Here is a 17,170-nt window from a genome sequence, read left to right as displayed (position 1 = left end):
AGTACAATGCCTACACTCTAAAGGAGAGGTGAGGATATTTGCAGTTTTGCAATGGCTTCTGAACTGTAATATCTACATGCCTCTGGCACCCTACCGTGGTGGAAGACAGCCAGTGTGATATATATAAATACTACACATGAGAACACATAGACCGTTGATTAATACGTGATCTTCCAAAACATTTTCAAAGTACGATTATTGCAAAATTGCCACATTTTTTATCATTGTGAAATTCAACTATGATGGTGCAACTTTAGGGATAAAATAGCTAAAAGCCTGTACAAGAAGGCTATAATGCTAATTTCATGGTAACTACACACTGCTATGCCATTAACAGTCATTCACTTACCCTAGCTGTATTTACATAAATGTTGAATGTGTTAATGAAGGCTATTAAGTGAAGAAAGTACAGTAAGTAAACAAAAAGTGAAGGGATAATTTTGTGGCACTGCCATGATAAATGTTTGTGTCTGAAGTTCTGAGAGCCACCACAATATACACTTTTTATATATAAATTGTTAACCACCAAGAGGTCTCTAGAAAGCTAACAAATGTGATTACAAGAATTAGTCGATTCCTGCACATCAGCCAATACATGCAGTGTTTTCATATCCTTTGCATCATCAGTGCTAAAATGTAAGGATACTGGAGACAATGTTTATATACAAATTGAGAGAGACTGCACCTGTCCTTGAGAGGGACTTAAACCAGTTTATATACCCTCTGTTTATCTTCCAATAAGGCTAAAAATGAAAACAGCCTGGATGTAATGTGTATACAGTACCTACTGTATACACATTTGTGCATCAGTTTAGTTCATACACTCGTATTTTGTAAAACACACACTAGCACGTGACGATTTGCTGCTGTTGGTGATAGTGTTGTTCAAGTCTAAATGCTCAAGCCTCTGATCACCCTCTTCTACATACTGTTATTTTTACTAATGAAAATGCAATTGAAATAAATATTATATTTTATTTCTTTACTTTAATAAATTTATTAACCCTTTGACTGTCGCGGCCATATACAGTGGACCCCCGGTTAACGATATTTTTTCACTCCATAAGTATGTTCAAGTGCCAGTACTGACCGAATTTATTCCCATAAGGAATATTGTGAAGTAGATTAGTCCATTTCAGACCCCCAAACATACACGTACAAACGCACTTACATAAATACACTTACATAATTGGTCGCATTCGGAGGTAATCGTTATGCGGGGGTCCACTGTATATACGTCTTACGAGGTACCGTGTTTGACGTATATATACTCAAATTCTAGCGGCTTCAAATCAAGAAGGAGAAAGTTGGTAGGCCCACATGTGAGAGAATGGGTCTGTGTGGTCAGTGTGCACCACATAAAAAAAATCCTGGAGCACGCAGTGCATAATGAGAAAAAAAAAACGACTTTTTTTAATTAAAATGCCGAATTTGTGGTCTATTTTCGTATAGTATTTATGGTTGTATTCTCGTTGTCTTGGTCTCATTTGATAGAATGGAAAACATATTATAGAAAAAGAGATGATTTTGATTGATTCTACTATAAAAAAAAAAACCTGGAAATAGAGCTCAAAGTAGGGGAAATGTTTGATTTTTGCCGATGTTCAAAAGTAAACTAATCATATCATTGTCCAATAAATGTTCAACTAGCCATTCTAATATGCAGTCATGAATGAGCTGATGTTATTTATACAATTATTACAGTATTGGAGTAGTCTGCATAATAGTATATTTTCTATTTTTTGTTTGAATAAAAATTCAAAATAGAAAGCAAGAGTAATATCAGAGGGGCCTGGAGACATGACTGATGAACAAAGAAAATGTTATTTTAGAGCCAGGAATGTCTGCATTGTTGATTCTGGACCTTATTTTGAAATTGTCATATTTTTTAATTTTGGTGAAATTAGCCAAATTACAAATTTCTGACCACGTTATTGGGTAGTTGAAATTGGTAAATGGGCAGTTTCTTGTACTCAATTGATAGAAAAAATGGAGTTCTAAAGAAATAGCTATGAGTTTGGTCGACTGAAACAAAGGAATTAGCCGAAAATAGGGCTCAAAGTGGGCGAAATGCCGATTTGTAAATATCGTCAAGGTCGCTAACTTCACGAGAGCGTAATTCCGTCAGTTTTCCATCAAATATTTTTTTTTTTGGTGTCATTACAATCGGGAAAAGATTCTCTATCATTTCATAAGAAAAATTTTTTTTTTTGTTTTTTTGAAATTTTGCAACGCCAAGAGACACCTCAGGATTGGGGGTTGCGACAGTCAAGGGGTTAATACAGCCTCTCCTCACTTAATCATGGAGTTCCGTTCCCAAAATCACGTCGGTAAACGAATTCGTCACTAAGCAAGGAGCATACTAGTGGGTTTGTGTCAACCATCTTTGATCTTGTTTTAATGTCATCATTGCACCATTTATAAAATTTTTAGTATATTTTTAAATGTTTATACAGTAGTGCACTGTATACTGTAGTAAACAGAAAAGAAGAAATCAGCTCTAATATACATTATTTAGGTATGCATATTGGTCAGAGAGCCCATCGTATGTCCGAATCGTTGGTAAACAAGTACAGCGGACCCTCGGCTAACGATATTAATCCGTTCCAGAGAGCTCATTGACAGACGAAATTATCGTTAGCCAAATTAATTTTCCCCATAAGAAATAATGGAAATCCAATTAATCTGTTCCAGACAGCCAAAAGTATTAAAAAAAAAATTTTTTTTTTCATGAAATATACATTTCCCTACAAAGAAAAACAATGAGACATGCACAATAACTATATAAATAAATGTTAAAATGACACTTACCTTTATTGAAGAGTACTGGTCAGTGATGAGACACTTTTTCTTGAACACTGTGATTTTCAGAGTGATACATGAGTAAAGGCTTCACTTTGCAATCCGCACTAGCATTACAAGAAAACAAGAAAGTTAGCCTGTCTTTCATAGGCTTGTGTCCTGGGAGTGCCTTTTCCTGAGTAATGTAGGTCCTGTTTGGCATTTTCTTCCAGAACAGGCCTGTTTTGTCACAATTGAACACTTGTTGGGGTTGGAATTTTTCAGCTTCGCCATGACTTATCGCACTGTGTATGCCACTACGATTCTTAAACCTCTCAAATCAACCTTTGCTGGCCTTAAATTCACCAATATGAGCACTAGTTCCAGGCATTTTTTCCTGTTCACCTGGGTGTTAGTCGACTGGTGTGGGTCGCATCCTGGGGGACAAGATCAAGGAACCCAATGGAAATAAGTTAGACAGTCCTCAATGACTCACTGACTTTCTTGGGTTATCCTGGGTGGCTAACCCTCTGGGGTTAATTGTTTCTCAGTAATTGTTTCTCGTTAAGCCACACCAACAACACTCTCTCCACATCTTCGAGTAGTACAGCTGATGGTGGTGGAGCAACAGCTGATGGTTGTGCAGCAGCAGCAGCTGACCGTGGTATAATAGTATTTCTTACCCTTTTTACCACAGGGTTGGCACTAGAAGCTTTCTCTGGGCCCATGGTGGCTTATTTAGCAGTTACAACACTAAAAACAATGGAATAATACAAAATGTATTGAATGTATGCGTGGAACCAGCCACCCTGGCTTGTAAACAATGATGGCAGGGCAGCTGAGGCGCTCAGGATGGATGGACAGGTTCAGGACGAATCACGTTGGGTGAGTTTTTTATCATTGGCCGGGCCAAAATTTTTACGCTCAAATGCTTAGTTAGGTGGATTTAACCTTAGATGATGCTTTCGTTAGCCGAGGATCCACTGTGCTTCGCTAAGTGAGGAGAGGCTGTATGTATTAAATAGTTTGTCTGCAAAAGCATTTGGGCAGTTAATTTCACAGCAGTGAGATGGACACAATGGCCTTTGGGCCATCACAACCCACAACCCAACAATAACAAAAGCTGAGTCTTAAGAAGCTTTTCTTGTGATTTTATAATTTTTTAATGTTTTCTTGGATAGCTGCTTGCATTCATATTATGGTGGGTATAACTATGAACATATTTATTTAGTAAAGAATCTTGTCTTAGCTGATAAAATATGGTATTTTTTATTGATATTTACAGTGGTGATAGTGGTTTTGGTGGAGGCAGGTGATAGCCATAGCAAGTAATAACTGGGACTGCCTATTATGTTTTCACAGGTACTGTACAGGGTCACATCAACCATTTCCATATCAACAAGCAATGACAACTAAAGTGAACGGAAAACTTTATTTTCTAGTTTTGCCAAATTTCAAAGCTTTAAAAAAAAATTTGGTTGGCTTTTTTTAAAGGGGTCTAATGAATGTAATCCTATTTTTCCCGTATATTTTCCTGGAGCCTGGAGAGCTGATAATGCCTTACCATCAGCTGTATACTGTATAAAGACACATTACAGAATTTCTCACTACAGTACAGTCATCAGCTTTAGTGCCAGAGCCTTAACCATCCACCTCAGCAAACAATCCATAACTTTCCGCCTCAACCCAGTAGGGCCACAGCATCCCTCTCCAACTACAATTACATTATCATTTTTATTTTTTTTATTTTTTGCAATCTGGACACCTAAAAAGTTTTCTGCCAATTTGGGGGGGGGGGGGGAGTCCAAGGAATGTAACCCTATTTTTTCCATATATTCTTCAGTTTGTTTTAGGCGATTTTGTCTCAGACACCATTTTCAAGAACTTAACTATGTACTATCATAATTGATGGTGAACTGTATATTGTTTTTACTATTTGTTTGAGAATTAAGCACAAAACATATTTTTATCAGTTATACTTTTGTCAATGGATCTGAGGTTATTGAGGTTTCTTTGTTGTGACCTGTTTGGTTTTTAACCCTTTTAATGACACTCCAGGCCCCTGAAATTAAAATTGCTCTCAATTTCCAAATTAAAAAAACTTACAGATTAAAAGAGTTCATTTTTCCCATCAGCACTTACGGAAATACAGAGATGTGAAGTTGAAGGTCAATGATCTGCTGACAGCAGCACGCTCCACATTTCTACATTATTATTTTGTACTTTTTTTTCTTGGGTTTCCTAATTTTTTACTTTTTTCCAGTAAGTTTCATGGCCCTTGAAACCCATATCAAGCACAATAAACATATATCCACCTGTTGTATGCAACACAATACAAGCAATAGTGTAATCAGTACATTGTTTACAAAACATGTTTATAATGTAAACACACAAAGGAATGAATGTTTCACATTACAAGTCTGCTACAGTCTGGGTAAGTTCTTGAAATGCTTCTCCATACACAGCAGTATTTTACACATCACACAAAACATGTGTCTGCACTTTGTTTGGTGCCTTATTGTGTGCACACAGACAAAACATCTCTTTTGAGCCCATTTCATCTCTTCTGTATTGGGGAGTGTTGTTAGGAAGTGATCACCAACCTTCACCTCTTGGCTACATTTCTGGTGCCCTGACCATCATATTCAGTCAGTGTATGTTCAAAACCAAAGAACTCATCAGTTCCATAATTATCATTGTTGGAGCAATCAATGGGGAATAAAATTCGTTCAATTTACTTGGGAAGAGGCCTTTCTGTCCGCACAGCATGGTGAACAAAGTGTACTGAATGTAGCGTTCGTACAATACACTGCAGGGGTCCCTGATTTTTTGTATATTGCACACATTGACCATGCAGACCCATTCTCTCATATGTAGACCTCTCCCTCTAAATTTAAAGCTGCCAGAATGTAGGCATAGATCTATATCAGGGACCCGTGCATCATTGATTGCCACTGAAAGGGTTAAAGAACAATGTTTATAAAGAGGCTTTGATTTTATTATAAAGAAAATGTGGACCCATGAGTTATCTTGATTATTGGTGAATTCACACTTTCAATCAATATTACTGACTGGCACAGTAGTTATTCAGTGATGCCTCTTTGTGGAGTCTTACAGATTTCATCGGTTTCAAGTGGTACTGTTATGCTGGCGACTTTTAAATTAGAATTGGTAAAGGACATGTATTTACAGTGGACCTCCGGATTACGACATTAATCCATTCCAGAGGGTGTGTTTTATACCGAATCTGTCGTAATCAGAATTAATTTTCCCCGCAAGAAATAATCGAAATCCAATTAATCCGTTCCAGACACCCAAAAGTATTAAACAAAATAATTTTTTTACATGAAATATACATTTCCCTACACACAAAACAATGAGACATGCAGAATAAATAAATAATAAAGTGACACTTACCTTTATTGAAGACATACTGATGAGTGATGAGATGGAAGGAGGGAAAAGGATAGAGGAGTTTACAATTGTTTGGAAGGGGAATCCCCTTCCATAAAGACTTCAGGTAGTAAGTTCTTTTCAGGGGTTACTTCCCTTCTTTGGTTTTTAATGGCACAAGGACCAAATTGAGAGTCACTGGACCCCTGTCGCACCAAAAATCTGTCCAGAGAGCTCTGTTTCTGGCGTTTCTTTAAGATTTCCCTAAAATGGGACACAACATTGTCCCTGTAGATGTTGCCAGCACGGCCTGCAACCGCTGTGTCAGGGTGATATTCATCCATAAAGGTTTGCACTTCCATCCACTTTGCACAAATGTCCTTAATCTTTGAAGAAGGCAACTTCCTCCATCTCTCTTCCTCCTCCTCTGAAGGAAATTCCTTAGCTATGGTCTGTTGGTGATGCACCTAAAGCTCTTGCAGCTCTGTAGTGGTTAGCTCTTCATCGTCGTCCTCCACCAACCTCCAACCCCATGGACTTCCCCAATGCCACAACAGATTCCACAACTAGCATTGGCTCCTTAGGGTCAGCTCCAAACCCTTCAAAATCCCTCTCTTTTACACATTCTGGCCACAATTTTCTCCAAGCAGAGTTCGAAGTCCTGCAAGTCATTCCCTCCCAAGCCTTACCTATAAGGTTTATGCAACTGAGGATACTGAAGTGATCTTTCCAGAACTCTCTTAGGGTCAATTCAGTGTCTGAGGTCACTTCAAAGCACTTTTGAAGCACTGCTTTGGTGTACATTTTTTTGAAATTTGAAATGACCTGCTGGTCCATGGCCTTTGATGAAACTAAACCCGGCACCATTCACTCTTCCAAGTCTGGAGGATGAGCAGGAGCATTGTCTAATACCAGGAGGCACTTGAGTTCCAATTTATTTTCCAGGAGGCATTTTTTCACACTGGGGCCAAAGACGTTATGGAACCAATCAAAGAACATGTCCCTCGTGACCCATGCCTTACTGTTTGCTCTCCACATCACACACAATTTAGTCTTGATGACACTGTTTTTCTTGAACACACTGGGAGTTTCAGAGTGATACACGAGTAAAGGCTTCACTTTGCAATCCCCACTAGCGTTACTACAAAACATGAGAGTTAGCCTGTCTTTCATAGGCTTGTGTCCTGGGAGTGCCTTTTCCTCCTGTGTAGGTCCTGTTTGGCGTTTTCTTCTAAAACAGGCTTGTTTCTTCACAATTGAACACTTGTTGGGGTTTTAATTGTTCAGCCTCTTATGAACCCCTTAAATTCCCACACATATGTTTCAGCCACTTTTTTTTTTGTCAGAACTGGCACCATGCTTTATCAAACTGTGTATACCACTATGCTTCTTAACCTTTAAACTGTCCAAGCTGATCTACGTTCACATGCGTAGTGCTCCAAAAGTAGATCTATGTTTTTTTTACATATTTTCAATAAAAAAAAAAACGTAGATCAAAGTTTTTTTTTTTACACGTTTTCAAATGTAAAAAAAAAAAAAGATCTACTTTTTTTTACATATACAGTGGACCCCCGCTTAACGATCACCTCCAAATGCGACCAATTATGTAAGTGTATTTATGTAAGTGCGTTTGTACGTGTATGTTTGGGGGTCTGAAATGGACTAATCTACTTCACAATATTCCTTATGGGAAAAAATTCGGTCAGTACTGGCACCTGAACATACTACTGGAATGAAAAAAGTTCGTTAACCGGGGGTCCACTGTACTTTCAAATGTTGAAAAAACGTAGATCTACGTTTGGACAGTTTAAGGGTTAAATCTCTCAAACCAGCCTTTGCTGGCCTTAAATTCAGCAATATCAGCACTAGTTCAGGCATTTTCTTCACGAGATCATTATGCGACTGCCTTGCCTTTTCACATATAATTGACTGTGAAACACTATCCTGATAACTGTTTCTTGTTGATCCACACCAACAACGGTCTCTCCACATCTTCGAGTATTTGCAATCTCTGTTTTGTAAGCATATTTGCACCTTTCGCAACAACAGCTTCCTTGATTGCCTTTTCCTTGGCCAAGATAGTAGCGATGGTTGTATGGGGTTTGTTATACAACCTGTCCATCTCGGAGATGCACTCCACTTTTGTATTTTGCGATGATCTGTTTCTTGAATTCAATAATATTTCTTACCCTCTTTACTACAGGGCTGCCACTAGAAGTTTTCTTTGGGCCCATGGTGGCTTATTTAGCAGTTACAAGCACTAAAAACAATGGAATACAAAATGTATCGCATGTACACGTGGAATCGTCCTCACTGGCTTGTAAACAAATGCACACTAGCTGTACGTGGAGTGGCCGGGCTGCTCAGGCTGTGCAGACACGTTCGGGACGAATGACTTTAACCGAGTTCTTTGTCGTTAACCAAGCCAATATTTTGACGCAAAAACTTTACTTAATCCGAATTTTACGTAATCCGATGACTTCATAATCCGGGGTCCACCGTACATGATACAGAGGGCCCTCCCTTTTCACTGGGCTCTGTTTTTGCTCATTTCCATTATCGCCAATTTTTTCCGTAAAATTATTGACTCCATTTTTGTTGCTTTCCTCCATTCTCTTCGGTGGTACAGTAAAAATATTGGCTCCATTTCCTTTGCTTTCCTCCATTCTCATGAGTGATATGGTACATGTCCGAGTATGCCACCGCACACAACCTCCCACACATGCATTCTGAGGAGGCAGTGTCGCTTTGTTTATGGGAGAGTGAACATTATCCTGCGAGGCCATAGGAAACATTTCGTAATACAGTGGACCTTTGGTTCTCGTGTTTAATCCGTTCCAGAGAGATTGGCGAAAACTGAAACCATTTTCCCATAAGAAATAATGTAAATCTGATTAATCTGTTCCAGACACCCAGAAGTACGATATTAATCCGTTCCTGAGCTCATTGTAAGCCGAAATTATCGTTAGCTGAATTAATTTTCCCCATAAGAAATAATGGAAATCAAATTAATCCGTTCCTGACACCCCAAAGTATGAAAAAAAAAAATTTACCACATGAAATATTAATTTTAATACACATAAACTGAAGACGACATGCACAATTACTACTCTACTAAGAATAGAATACATGACACTTACCTTTATTGAAGATCTGGTGTTGATTGATGGGATGGGAGGAGGGGAGTGTGTGGAAGTTATTGTTTAGAAGGGGAATTCCCTTCCATTAGGGCTTGAGGTAGCAAGTCCTTTTCCGGGGTTACTTCCCTTCTTTTAATGCCACTAGGACCAGCTTGAGAGTCACTGGACCTCTGTCGCACAACAAATCTGTCCATAGAGCTCTGTACCTCCCGTTCCTTCAAGACTTTCCTAAAATGGGCCATAACATTGTCATTGTACAGGTTGCCAACACGGTTTGCAGTAGCTGCGTCAGGGTGTTTTTCATCCATAAAGGTTTGCAGTTCAACCCACTTTGCACACACTTCCTTAATCTCTTTTTTCAATTCCATATTAATTCTTGCCCTTTTTACCACAAGGATGGCACTAGAAGCTTTCTTGGGGCCCATGGTGACTTATTTTGCAGTTACAAGCACTAAAAACACTGGGATAATATGAAATGTACCAAATGTATGCGTAGACGCGACCGCACTGGCTGGCTTGTAAACACTGGCACTGAGGCCACACGTGGGACGCGTCCTGGACGAATCACGTAAGGCAAGTTTTTTATCGTAAGGAGAGGCAAAATTTTTGCGTTCAAATGCTTCGTATGGCGGATTTAACGTAACGCAATGCGTTCGTAAGGCGGGGGTCCACTGTATTAAAAAATTTTTTTTTTTACTTTAAAGATAGATTTACATGCACAAAAGAATGAACATTCAACATGACACTTACCTTTATTGAAGACTGTTGGTGGATAGATGGAAGACAGGAAGGAGGGGAGAGGGAAGAGGTTATTGTTTGGAAAGGGAATCCCCCTCCATAAGGACTCTAGGTACCAAGTCCTTATCCAGGGTCACTTCTCTTCTTTGTTTTCTAATGCCACTAGGACCAGCTTGAGAGTCACTGGACACGTCGCACAAAATATCTGTCCAGATAGGTCTGTTTCCAGCGTCTCTCTAAGATTTGCCTAAAATGGGACATGGCATTGTCATTGTAAAAGTCGCCGGCATGGATTGTAACAGCTTTCTCAGGGTGATGTTCTTCCACAAATGCTTGCACTCTAGTCCACATTGCACAAATCTCCTTAATCTCTGAAGAAGGCACCTTCTTCCAACTCACTTCCTCCTCCTCTGAAGGAATTTTCTCAGCTGTGGTCTGTTGCTGTTGCAGATGAAGCTCTTGCAGCTCATTAGTGGTTAGCTCTTCATTGTGGTCCTCCACCAACTCTTTCACATCCTCCAAACTTACATCCAACCCCATGGAATTCCCGAATGCCACAATAGATTGCACAATTCAATTCAAGTTTATTCTCTATAAGGGTTACAACCCTAGTACTTATAAGTTAAATGATGTAGAACTTAGCCATACAGATTGCAAAAAGGACTTGGGGGTTATGGTGAGCAGCAACCTTAAACCAAGACAGCAATGCCTAAGCGTACGTAATAAGGCAAATAGATTACTGGGATTTATATCAAGAAGTGTAAGCAACAGAAGTCCAGAGGTCATACTGCAGCTTTATACATCATTAGTAAGGCCTCACCTAGATTATGCAGCTCAGTTCTGGTCTCCATATTACAGAATGGACATAAATTCGTTAGAAAACATTCAGCGTAGGATGACTAAATTAATACATAGCATTAGAAATCTTCCTTATGAAGAAAGATTGAAGACTCTTAAGTTACATTCACTTGTTAGGCGAAGAATGAGGGGAGACCTGATCGAAGTGTATAAGTGGAAGATAGGTATTAATAAAGGGGATATTAATAAGGTCTTGAGGATGTCTCTCCAAGAGAGAACCCGCAGTAATGGATTTAAATTAGATAAGTTTAGATTTAGAAAGGACATAGGAAAGTATTGGTTTGGAAATAGGGTAGTTGATGAGTGGAACAGTCTGCCTAGTTGGGTGACTGAGGCTGGGACTTTGGGTAGTTTCAAATTTAGGTTGGATAAGTACATGAGTGGGAGGGGTTGGATTTGAGTGGGACTTTCACATCAGAGCTTATTTCTTGGGTGGCTTTGAAAATTGGGTTGGGCAAATGTTTTGTTAGTGGGATGAATTGTAAGGACCTGCCTAGTATGGGCCAACAGGCCTCCTGCAGTGTTCCTCCTTTCTTATGTTCTTATGTTATGTTCTTATGTGGGGTTTACAGGTTTTGGGTATTGTGTGGTTTACATGTTATAAAATACTAATTACAGAGGGGGCCACTAGGACACCTAGCCTGGCTAGGCATTTCGAGCAGACTTAGATTAATTCTTAACATTAAATCCTTACAGATTATGGTATTAAGGCTAAGTGACTACATTATAATTTGTGAGTTTAGCAATGTGAATGCTTCTGTTTTGGCACAATACAAAGTGTCTATATTGGAGTATCATAGGCAAACTTATGACTAGTTAGGATTTATTATTTTAAGATTAAGATTAGTATTTCTGGGTTTATAGTCAGTGGGTGAGTGAGTGTAATTGTGAACCACCAGGTGGTTATCATGTAGTTAGTTGTCGGGGTGGATCAGGGAGATAAGATGTTTTCTAGCTGTAGTTTTGAAAGTGATGAATGTGTCTGCAGTTCTAGAGTTTTCAGGTAGGGTGTTCCAGATTTTAGGTCCTTTGAAATACATTGAATTTTTGTAAAGGTTTAGTCGAACACGGGGAATGTCATAGAGATGTTTGTGTCTGGTGTTATGCCTGTGGATCCTGTCACAACTATCAAGAAAGCATTTTAGGTCAAGGTTAATATTGGAATTTAAGGTCCTGGGGCATAGGGTTGTCAGGGTCAGCCTCAAACCCTTCAAAATCTTTGCTGAGGTCACAATCTGGCCACAATTTTCTTCAAGCAGAGTTCATAGTCCTGGAAGTCACTCCCTGCCAAGCCTTATCTATAAGGCTTATGCAATGGAAGATATTGAGGTGATCCCTCCAAAACTCTCTTAGGGTCAATTCAGAGTCTGAGGATATGTCAAAGCACCTTTGAAACATTGCTTTGGTGTACAGTTTTTTGAAGTTTGCAATGATCTGCTGGTCCATGGGCTGGATGAGAGGAGTGGTGTTAGGAGGCAAAAACTTCACTGTTACAAAACTGAATTCCTTAGACAACTGGTCTTCCAAGTCTGGAGGATGAGCAGGAGCACTGTCCATTAACAGGAGGCACTGGAGTGGTAATTTATTATCCAGGAGATATTTCTTCACACTTGGGCCAAGCACTTCATTGAACCATTCCAGGAAAATTTCCCTTGTGACCCATGCCCTACTGTTAGCCTTCCACATCACATACAATTTACTCTTGATGACACTGTTTTTCTTGAACATTCTGGGATTTTCAGAGTGATACACCAGTAAAGGCTTCACTTTGAAATCCCCACTAGCATTACCACACAACAAGAGTGTTAGCCTGTCTTTCATAGGCTTGTGTCCTGGGAGTACCTTTTCCTCCTGGTGATGTAGGTTCTCTCTGGCATTTTCTTCCAAAACAAGCCTGTTTCTTCACAACTGAACACTTGTTGGGGTTGGAATTTTTCAGCCTGTACATAGTCTTTGAATTCCCGCACAAATTTTTCAGCCACGTGTTTGTCTGAACTGGCACCCTCACCATGCCTTACAACAGTGTGTATGCCACTTTGCTTCTTGAATTTTTTGAACCAGTCTTTGCTGGCATTAAATTCACCAACATCAGCACTTGTTGCAGGCATTTTCTTTATGAGATCGTAATGAAACTGCCTTGCCTTTTCACAAATTTTTGACTGCACAACACTATCTCCCGCTAATTGTTGCTCTTTGAACCGTACCAACAACAATTTCTCCACATCTTCAATTGTTTAGGATCTGTTTTGTTGTTGCATTCACCCCTTTCGCAACATGAGGTTCCATGATTTCTTTTCTCTTTGCCACAATGGAGCTGATGGTGCCTTTTTGTACATCCTGCTGAGTTCAGCAATGCGTATGCCACTATCATATTTTTGAATTTCTTTTTTCATTTCTACAGTGTTCCTCACTCTCTTCACCAAAGGACTGGCACTAGGAGCTTTCTTTGGGGCTATGGTGGCTTATTTAGCAGTCACGCACAATAAACAAGTGCCAAAAACAATGGATTATTAAGAAATGTTTCGTATGATCTCGCAGGATATGTTCACTCGCCAAGAAACAACACAACACTGCCTGACAATGCATTTGGAAGGTGGCTTTGTGTGCTCACTGGGCACTGGACAAGTTCTGTACCATCGACAAAAACGGAACCAATATTTTAATGAAAATGGAAATCGGCGATAACAGAGATCGATGAAAAGGGAGGGTCCACTGTAATTCATTGTTTTTTGCATTTATTTATTCTGTGTGACTGCTAAATAAGCCACCATGGGCCCAAAGAAAGCTGCTAGTGCCAGCCCGTCGATAAAGAAGGTGAGAAACACAATAAAATTCAAGATGAAACTCGTAGCAAAGTACCAAAGTGGAGGTGGAAGAGAGAGGAAAGAATGTGCCTTCTTCAGTGATTCTACGATATGTACGATACTAAAGCAGCAGGAGTCGATAAAGACTATAGTACCAGCCAGCGATAAAGTGTAGCATTAACAGTGTAGCAAGTTAAGCGATTATGCGATAGAAAAAGGATGACATAAAACCGACTCCTCCCACATTATTGAAGGCATATAGAGCCAATGACAAACATATACTGCCCTGCCTATCTTCCACTGCCCTAAACCAATGCCAGCATCTCCAAGGTACAGTAAGTGTAATTTTTTTTTTTTTTTTTTTTTTAACAAACCGGCTGTATCCCACTGAGGCAGGATGGCCCAAAAAGAATAACAAAAGTTTTTTTTTTTTTAAATTTAGTAATCTGTACAGGAGAAGGGGTTACTAGCCCCTTGCTCCCGGCATTTTAGTAGCCTCTTACAACACGCATGGCTTACAGTGGAAGAATTCTGTTCCACTTCCCCATGGAGATAAGAGGTAATAAACAAGAATAAGAACTAGAAAGAAAACAGAAGAGAACCTAGAGGGGTGTGTGTATATATATGCTTGTACATGTATGTGTAGTGTGACCCAAGTGTAAGTAGCAAGACATACCTGAAATCTTGCATGTTCATGAGACAGAAAAAAGGACACCAGCAATCCTACCATCATGTAAACCAATTACAGGCTTTCGTTTTACACTCACTTGGCAGGACGGTAGTACCTCCCCGGGCTGTTGCTGTTTACCAACCTACTACCTAGGATATTTCTTATTTATAAAGTAGGTAGTAGGTTGGTAGACAGCAACCGCCCAGGGAGGTACTACTGTCCTGCCAAGTGAGTGTAAAATGGAATCCTGTATTTGTTTTACATGATGGTAGGATTGCTGGTGTCCTTTTTTCTGTCTCATAAACATGCAAGATTTCAGGTACGTCTTGCTACTTCTACTTACACTTAGGTCACACTACACATACATGTACAAGCATATATATACACACCCATCTGGGTTTTCTTCTATTTTCTTTCTAGTTCTTGTTCTTGTTTATTTCCTCTTACCTCCATGGGGAAGTGGAACAGAATTTTTCCTCCGTAAGCCATGTGTGTTGTAAGAGGCGACTAAAATGCCGGGAGCAAGGGGCTAGTAACCTCTTCTCCTGTATATATTACTAAATGTAAAAGGAGAAACTTTCGTTTTTCCTTTTGGGCCACCCCGCCTCAGTGGGATACGGCCGGTGTGTTGAAAGAAAGAAAGGATTGCTGGTGTCTTTATTCTGTCTCAAACATGCAAGATTTCAGGTACGTCTTGCTACTTCTACTGACACTTAGGTCACACTACACATACATGTACAAGCATATATATACACACCCCTCTGGGTTTTCTTCCATTTTCTTTCTAGTTCTTGTTCTTGTTTATTTCCTCTTATTTTCATGGGGAAGTGGAGCAGAATTCTTCCTCTGTAAGCCATGCGTGTTGTAAGAGGCGACTAAAATGCTGGGAGCAAGGGGCTAGTAACCTCTTCTCCTGTATATATTACTAAATGTAAAAGGAGAAACTTTCGTTTTTCCTTTTGAGCCACCCCGCCTCAGTGGGATACGGCCGGTGCGTTGAAAGAAAGAAATATTTCTTATTTATAAATTACATACATTGTGTGAATAGTATTGGTGACTTCTGCTGCCGCCTGCACTACACTAATATGTACGGCTTCTCTCAGTGGCCCTTATAAACCCAACACCACCACATGCTCTTCACATACATAATGACATATTTTATTCATTCTAGAGTATATATCATGTTTCTATATTATTGTTTATTATGTCATATTAGATGAATTGTGATAGATAAATAAGCCATGGAATATAGTTCTTTTCTATAAAATGTATTTGTTGTTTATACTTTTGGATGTCTGAAACAGATTAATTAGATTTACATTATTTCTTATGGGGAAAATGGTTTCAGATTTAGTCTATTTCACATTTTGTTGGACTCTCTGGAATGAATTTAAGATGAAAAGGGAGGGTCCACCGTGATTAATTGAAAGACATGATCCTTACTGACCAGTATTTTTGGTTAATCATTCAGTAAAGATGGTTGAAAGTTATGTTAAGGAATATTAAAATACTGGAGTCATTTTGAATGCAACATCATAAGTAAGTTTGTGAGGCAATACTGTTAATTTAACAGATATTCTCTAAGATGAAAAAAGCACAATATCCTACTGCAAGAAGTGCAACCCAAAAGGAAGGTTACACAGGATAGAGAAAAAAAAAATGTTAGGACCTCTATGAATGATAAACGAAGGAATTCAATTATCACTATGAAAAGGAAGAGGGATACAACCCTTCTGATCTTAACATAGGTGAGTATAGCATGAACTTAAGAGAGATTTGAAATTCTGACAATAAAAATTAGCTTTTCATTAAAGTACCTAACATTAACTTTACTAATATACATGATAAAAATGGGAAAATATGTAAAGTGTTGGATGCTAATAGAGGTACAAGATTGTACTGAGTTGCAACAAGTAATTATTATGACTTGAGCAAATAACGATGATCACCACATAAATGGTGTACAATACCAACAAGTTCATGGATAAAACAAACGCAATACCTGGTTATCTTTATTATAATGATGTTTCACAAACTAGTGGCTTGTTCAATTCAATACAGAGACAGTGGAAGATAAGGTATTTAGTCCCTCAGCATGACAGGTGTTCAGTCCCTTAACCGTGATCAATCTGAAGCAGAAGCAGGAGGATGGACACCTTTATACTAGAGCCAGAAGGGAGGTGCAGCAGTTGAAGCCATCATCACAGGTGGGCAGAACCCACTAGTGGAAAGAGGCCATGCCATGCCCAAGAGTTGAGCTAAGGGACTGAACATCTTTTCAGGTTGAGGGACTGATTACCTTATCTTCCACTGTTTTTAGTATATAAACTCTAATTGAAAAAGCCACTGGTTGTTGAAACTTCTTCATAATAAAAGTTATCCAGGAGTTTCACGTATATCTTATTCATTGAAGATGAAAACAGAATTAAGAATGGATCACTAATTCTTAAGAGTAAGATACAGTACATACCAGTGATGGGAAAGCAACCAACATCCTGGAAATGTATAGATGAATATGCACACAAACTGCCTCACGAGGAAAGTGAAAGTCTAAGATGAGGTTCAGATGTGACTACCCATTTGAAGAGGAATACTTAAAAGGAACAATGTTTCAGGTATACATAAATTATCCTACATTTATTTGAAAAGTCATTCTGAATATTGAGAAACAATTCATGAGAAATATAATAAACTGTATTCCATAACAATCATTATAAGCATTTCTGATGATCCATCACTCTGATTCATACCAATACAAATATTCATGGAACAAACTGCCTTTTCCT

The 17,170-nt window shown here is 38.9% G+C and overlaps 1 protein-coding gene across 4 annotated transcripts in view; it reads right to left on the bottom strand.

The window, feature by feature from the left end:
- The window catches only part of Afti (aftiphilin), a 223,700-nt gene that overhangs the window by 15,442 nt on the left and 191,088 nt on the right, over positions 1–17,170 (bottom strand). The gene's annotated exons all lie outside the window — the stretch shown is intronic.

Source organism: Cherax quadricarinatus, chromosome 50 (assembly GCF_038502225.1).
Source record: "Cherax quadricarinatus isolate ZL_2023a chromosome 50, ASM3850222v1, whole genome shotgun sequence".
NCBI lineage: Eukaryota > Metazoa > Arthropoda > Malacostraca > Decapoda > Parastacidae > Cherax > Cherax quadricarinatus.
The sequence above is the reverse complement of the archived record's forward strand: the minus strand, read 5'-3'. Positions and strand labels throughout refer to the sequence as shown.